At 44.6% G+C, this 6,303-nt stretch overlaps 1 long non-coding RNA gene across 1 annotated transcript; it reads left to right on the forward strand.

Annotated features, from left to right (window-relative positions):
- The first annotated feature begins 2,388 nt into the window (after positions 1-2,388).
- LOC131485794 (uncharacterized) lies at positions 2,389-5,658 on the forward strand. The gene is made up of 2 exons (XR_009249020.1): positions 2,389-2,631; positions 4,665-5,658. It is a non-coding gene; the product is annotated as an uncharacterized LOC131485794 (long non-coding RNA).
- Positions 5,659-6,303: the final 645 nt, after the last annotated feature.

The raw sequence follows: 6,303 nt of genomic DNA on the forward strand, positions 1-6,303 counted from the left end.
GAGCATCTCCAGCTTTCCAGAATGTCACTTCCTGCCCCTTTCCAGTCCATCTATGCCTCCTGCCCCAAAGGTAACCACTGTCACCTTGGGATACCACTGTTGGGATTTCTGTCACTACCAATTAAATGAAGGGTGCCAGTGCTCAGATTTGTACTAGTGGAATCATCAGAATCCTCTCTTCTTTGTCTGACTTTTTTTTTTTTTTTCAAAACATAATGTTTTTTTTTTTTTTTTAATTTTTTTTTCAACGTTTTTTATTTATTTTTGGGACAGAGAGAGACAGAGCATGAACGGGGGAGGGGCAGAGAGAGAGGGAGACACAGAATCGGAAACAGGCTCCAGGCTCCGAGCCATCAGCCCAGAGCCTGACGCGGGGCTCGAACTCACGGAGTGCGAGATCGTGACCTGGCTGAAGTCAGACGCTTAACCGACTGCGCCACCCAGGCGCCCCTCAAAACATAATGTTTTTGAGATGCATTCCATTTTGCTTTTTCACTGTTGCTGAGTATTCCATAGTAGGAATACACACAATCTATTTGTCCATTTGACTATTGAGCCACATGTGGGTTGTTTCCAGTTTGGGGCTATTATGGGAAAGCTGCCATGGACATTCTCATGTGGTTCTCTTTGGGGATGTGCCGTGCTTCAATTGAGAGAGTCCAGGTTGGGGGTGGGGAGGCTTTAACCTCATCTCTTCATCTCTCATTCTTGACAGCTTTCTGAAAATGCCCTCATTTGTTCTCTCTACAAATAGATTAGAGAAGAATGAAGCCTCTAAAAGGAACAGAGAAATTTGTGCCAGGAGGTGTACGTTCAGTGTGTTAGCAAATCTCATCAGCTCTGGCCCTAAAATATTTCTTCAATACGCCCACTTCACTGTTTTCCCAGCTCCCACCAGAGATGAAGCCACCTCTGTCTCTCCCCTCCTCACTGATCTGGCCTCCTCAATTCTGTACCCCCTAGCCTCCAGTCCACGAGAGCACCACCAACCAATCCTCCACCCTTTACACCCCATTAAGGCCCCAGAAGCTTCCCTTAGGAGACCCTTCCACCTCCCTCTCCTGCACTTCAGACTCTGTGGCCTCTAGTTCTGCCTCATCTCCCTCCCCAGCAAGCTCTTTGCCCAGGTCTCTGCAGTGGCTCTTCTCTCTGCCTGGAACGCACTTCCCAAGGACACCTGCCTGCCACCTTCCCTTCCTTCAGTTAGGACTGTTTCACTACCACCTCCACAGAGAGGCCTCCCCTGACTACCTGTTCATCCAGTCTGTCTTTTGACTGGGTAATTTAATCCACTTACTTTAAAAATAATTGCTGGTTGGTAAAGACATAGACTGTTTTCTTGTAAAAAACTCTTCTCTGCCTGTTTTGTAATTCCTTACTTCCTCTGGTTGTTTTCCTTTGTGACTTGATGACTTTTTTATAGTGTTATGTTTTGATTCTTTTCTCCATATCTTTTGTGTTTCTACTACAGGTTTCTTCTTTGTGATTACCACGAAACTCACATAAAACATCTTCTAGTTATGACAGTTCATTTTAAGCTGATAACTTAATTTCCATCACATACAAAAACTCCACACTTTTACCCCCTCTGCCCCATGTTATCGATGTCACTATTTACATCCTTTTATGATATGTACCAATTAGCAGGTTATTTAGCTATAGTTATTTTAAGTACTTGAGTCTTTTAACTTTTTTGAAATTTTTGATGTTTATGTATTTTTGAGAGAGAGACAGAGAGTGAGCAGAGGAGGGACAGAGAGAGAGGGAGACACAGAGTCTGAAGCAGGCTCCAGGCTCTGAGCTGTCAGCACAGAGCCTGATGCGGGTCTCAAACTCATGGACCTTGGGGTCATGACCTGAGCAGAAGTCGGCTGCTTAATTGACTGACCCACCCAGGTGCCCCGAGTCTTTTAACTTTTATGCTGGCATTAGGAGTGATTTATGCCCCACCATTACAGAATTAGGGTATTCTGAATTTTGCCGTGTGCGTACCTTCACCAGACAGTCTTCTACTTTATATGTTTTCATGTTCCACGTGGTATCCCTACCTTTCAACGTGAGGAACTCCTTCTAGCATTTCTCATAAGACAGGTCTGGTTGTGAGGAACTCCCTCAGCTTTTGTTTGCCTAGGAAAGTCTTTTTCTCTCCATTTCTGAAGGACAGCTTTGTCGGGTAAGGTATTCTTTGTTGACATTTCTGTTTTGTTTTTTTCCTTTCAGCACTTTGAGTGTATCCTCTGTCCCGACCTTCATGGGTTTGCTGGGAAATCCTCTCACAGTCTCACGGGGGCTCCCTTGTATGTGGTGAGTAGCTTTTTTCTCTCGCCGCTTTCAAAATTCTGTCTTTGACTTTGAACAATTTGATTTTAATGTGTCTAATAGAAGATTTTCTGATATTCAGCCTACTCTTGGTTCTTTGGATGTTATGGATCTGGGTGTTCATCTCTTCCCCTGGAGACATGGGAAGTCATCTGTCCTGAAGTCAGTGTTTGTGGGGGTGTGGAGGCTGGGCTCTCCTGGTCCGCCATCTTGCTGCCAGCACTCCAGGCATCTCCCCCTTTGCTGCTTTAGACATGGTTTCCTTTGGTTCTTTGAGCATACTTAAAAGAGCTGATTTAAAGATTTTGTCTGGTAAGTCCAACACCTGTGCTTCCTCACAGACTATTTGCATGGGCATTTTTGTGAGTGTGTGTGTATGGGCCACACTTTCTTTTTTATTTGCGTATCTTATGTCTTATTGTTGGAAATTGGGCATTCTAAATAACATGACGTGACAACTCTGGAAATCAGATTGTCCCTCCTTCCCAGGGTTTGTTGTTTTGCTGTTTCTGTTACTGCTGTTGTTGTTTATTTGCTTAGTGACTCTACCGTGCTAACTCTATAAAGTCTCTGTATTTTTTGTTGTTTGTGGCCACTGAAGTCTCTTCTCAGCCTCGTGGTCAGCCATTGATTGGATAGAGATGTCCTTAAGTCCCTGGAACCAGAAAGTCTCCCAGGCTTTGTCAAGGGGTTCTTTATGTGGGGCACACTTTCACCACACAGCCTAGCATCTACAGCGCTGGCTTGGTCTCTACTTCCTGCTCACAGGGGGCCCCAAGATGAGCCAGCGGTGATAGCTTACTGCCTTCTCCTACCTTTCCTGATCATGCACACAACCCTAGGCATGTGCACAGTTTTCTGTGTGTGCATGGCCTCCTTTTCCAAACCTTCTATGGAATTCTCATTCTCCAGCTTTTCCTTTTAAGTTTTTTGGTTATTAGCTCGTTGTTTGCCCAAACTTATTTCTCCTTCAGGCAGCTAAAATGTTATATAATTGCTACTTACTGTTTTTGACAAAAGCTCCTGGGGGAGGAAATAAAAGACTGTTTACACTGGCTGAGCTCTGAGCCAGGTCAACTAAGGATGAGCCTTACAAGTGGGGTTTTCCAGGGGACTGCCAGATCAAGTGATGATGATGCTCTGACATTGGGGCTCTGAAAAGCTCCACTCTGTTCTGACTCCATCAGTGGCAGCTGGGCTGCTGGGCTGCCGGTTTTCCCAGTGATTTGCTAGTGATTATGGGTCGTTAGTTTTCAAGGTTATTGTGGGCTGGAGAGCAGGGGGCGGGACTAGGGCAAGTTAAAATGTCACAAAGCTCTAGGTTCTTATCAAGATTCATTGTTTTCCTTGAAAAAGCACCCCATCCCTGATCGCTACAAACTTTTGGTTAATTTCTAACATTCTAAAGCAGTTGATTCTGACAGTTTTTGCCAGTGATCCCATTGCTTTTATGGTCAAGAGGGTTTTTGGAGATTCTTATTCTGCCAGTTTTTGATAATGTCACTCTTATGTAGACAAACTTAGGCCTTTTCTTCTTTGTGATACTTCTTATGGCTTTTATGCTACTGTTATTTTCTCCAGCTAAATGCAACCGTGGATATACCTGTAGTTGAACAAAGTTGGGTTTATTGACTGTTTGCAACACAGAAGCCATACATTATGGGAGAGAACTGTGAGGCACCTCATCAGGAGTATACAAAGGACTTACAGGATCTGCACCTGGGTCAAGTAGTTTTGAGAAGGTTTTAAGGAAATAAGGCTTTTCTTTGAACTGGACACTTTCTGGAAGTGAAGGCAAGTCTGTGATTGCATATTCTAATAAATCTGATTTAGAAAGTGCTAGGAATGAAGTGAGATTAAAGCTATAATTGACAAAGAAGTAGCAGTCACCCTCATTAGCTAGGGCCGGGGGTAGAGTAGTCTGAATAATGGCTGCCACAGTCGTCAGATCATAATCCCTGGAGGCTGCGAATATTTCCTTAGATGGAAAACTTGTCTTTTCAGCTGGGATTAGGTTAAGGATCTTGAGATGGGGAGATTATCCTGCGTTATTCAGGTGAGCCCTAAATATATTCCCAAATGTTTATGTAAAAGGGAGGCAGAGGGGCGCCTGGGTGGCTCAGTTGGTTGAGTGTCTGATTTCAGCTCAGGTCATGATCTTGTAGTTTGTGAGTTTGGGCCCTGCACCAACAGTGCAGAACTGCTTGGGATTCTCCCCCCCGCCACTTGTGCGTATGTTTGCTCTCTCTCAAAAATGAATAAATAAACTTAAAAAAAAAAAAAGGAGAGGCAGAGGTTCACACATACCTGCTCTCTGTGTCTGTCTGTCTCTCTCTCTCTCTCAGGAGAAGACAGTGTAAAGATAGAGCTGAGAGATTTGAGGATGCTGACATTGAAGCCTGGAGGGATGTGTCCACAAGCCAAGGAATGCCTACAGCCACCAGAACCTGAAAGAGGCAAGGGATGGATTCTTTCCTAGAGCCACTGGAGGAGGCACTGCACTGACTGTACCTTGATTTCAGCCCAGTGAGACTGATTTCATACTTTTGTCCTCCAGAACTGTAAGATGATACATTTCTGTTGTTTTAAGGCACTAAACGTGTAGTAATTTGTTACAGAGCCCTAAGAAACATACAGGAGATGTTTGATCATTTTTATGGTTTGGACAATGTCCTTGTTTTTGTCCAAGTTCATGGGTTATGGGTTGAATTGTCTACTCCTCAAGTTCATATGTTAAAGTTCTAACCCCCAGTACTGTAGAATATGACCTTATTTAGAAATGGCCAGTAGTGTGGGCCCCTAAACCAATATGACTTGTGTCCTTACAAAAAAGGGATACGTAGACAGAGATGCACTACAGGGGGAGCACCATGTGGAAATCGGAGTTCTGTTGCCATAAGCCCAGGAACCACCAGAAGTTAGGAGAGAGGCCCGGAACCGCTCCTTCCCTTGCACCTTCAGAGAAAGCGTGGTCTCGCAGACACCTTGATCACAGGCTTCCAGTCTCCAGAACTGCCAGACCTTACGTGTTATCTAATCCGTGTAGTTTGTGGTACTTTGTTACGGCTTCCTGGCCAATGAGTACAGTTCAGAGATGATTACAGAGTGGTCTTGCTTTTGTCTTGCCTGTGACCTTGTCTGACGTTGACATTGTATGAAATTGTTTATGTTCGACAGGAAAACTCCAGCGCCTAGCTGTGAGTGCTGGGCCAGCTCTCCCAAATGTCAGGGACCGCTTTTCTCTTTCTTATCACAGAATCTTTACTCATCTGATAAATGTTCACTTTATGTTGTCTTTAAGCATTCTAACTAATTCTTTCTAAAAATATTTAAACCTTTGATCCATTTGGCATTTATTCTGGAGGGGAGATGGGGCAGAGGTATATGGCCTCAAGTAGAGGCCGTGATCAAAGGGGCTTGAGGTCCAGACTTGCTGAGGTCTTTATGAACCTGAGTTCAAAGCTGTCTTAGACCAATCCCCTCAAACTGCTTCGATTACTAGGAGTAATCTCAGAACAGTCCTTTAGAGCATTTAGGGAGTAGTTTCTTTCTCTCTTCCTTGTCATTCTTGATCGAAGGAAAGGCGTCAGCCCCCTTTAGTTACAACAGGTCATGGCTGTGAGTGCTTCTCACTACAGCCATTAATTCGGAGGATAGGCTCATCAGCAGAAAACCCTCCCAGAGCCCCACGTGCCCCGGGCATCTCCTCTGTCTATTTGGATAAGTGCAGTGCGGGATCAATTATGGATGAGGCTCGATGGGAGATGAGTAAGTGGGCTGTTGTCTACTTTGAAAAATTAATGGGATCTGATTAACACAAGAGCACACTCCCTCTTCCTCAAGCCAGAGAGGCTCAGATCTCCACAGAAGCTCAGGGGCGGGGTAGCGGGGAGCAGTAGCCCCTGTGTCTGTGTGGGGTTAGATTTGATTCATGGAATCATACTTTAGACTTATCTACCCCCTTGACAGATGAGAATACTGAGG

The sequence above is a fragment of the Neofelis nebulosa genome, chromosome 9, assembly GCF_028018385.1.
Source record: "Neofelis nebulosa isolate mNeoNeb1 chromosome 9, mNeoNeb1.pri, whole genome shotgun sequence".
NCBI classification, from domain to species: domain Eukaryota; kingdom Metazoa; phylum Chordata; class Mammalia; order Carnivora; family Felidae; genus Neofelis; species Neofelis nebulosa.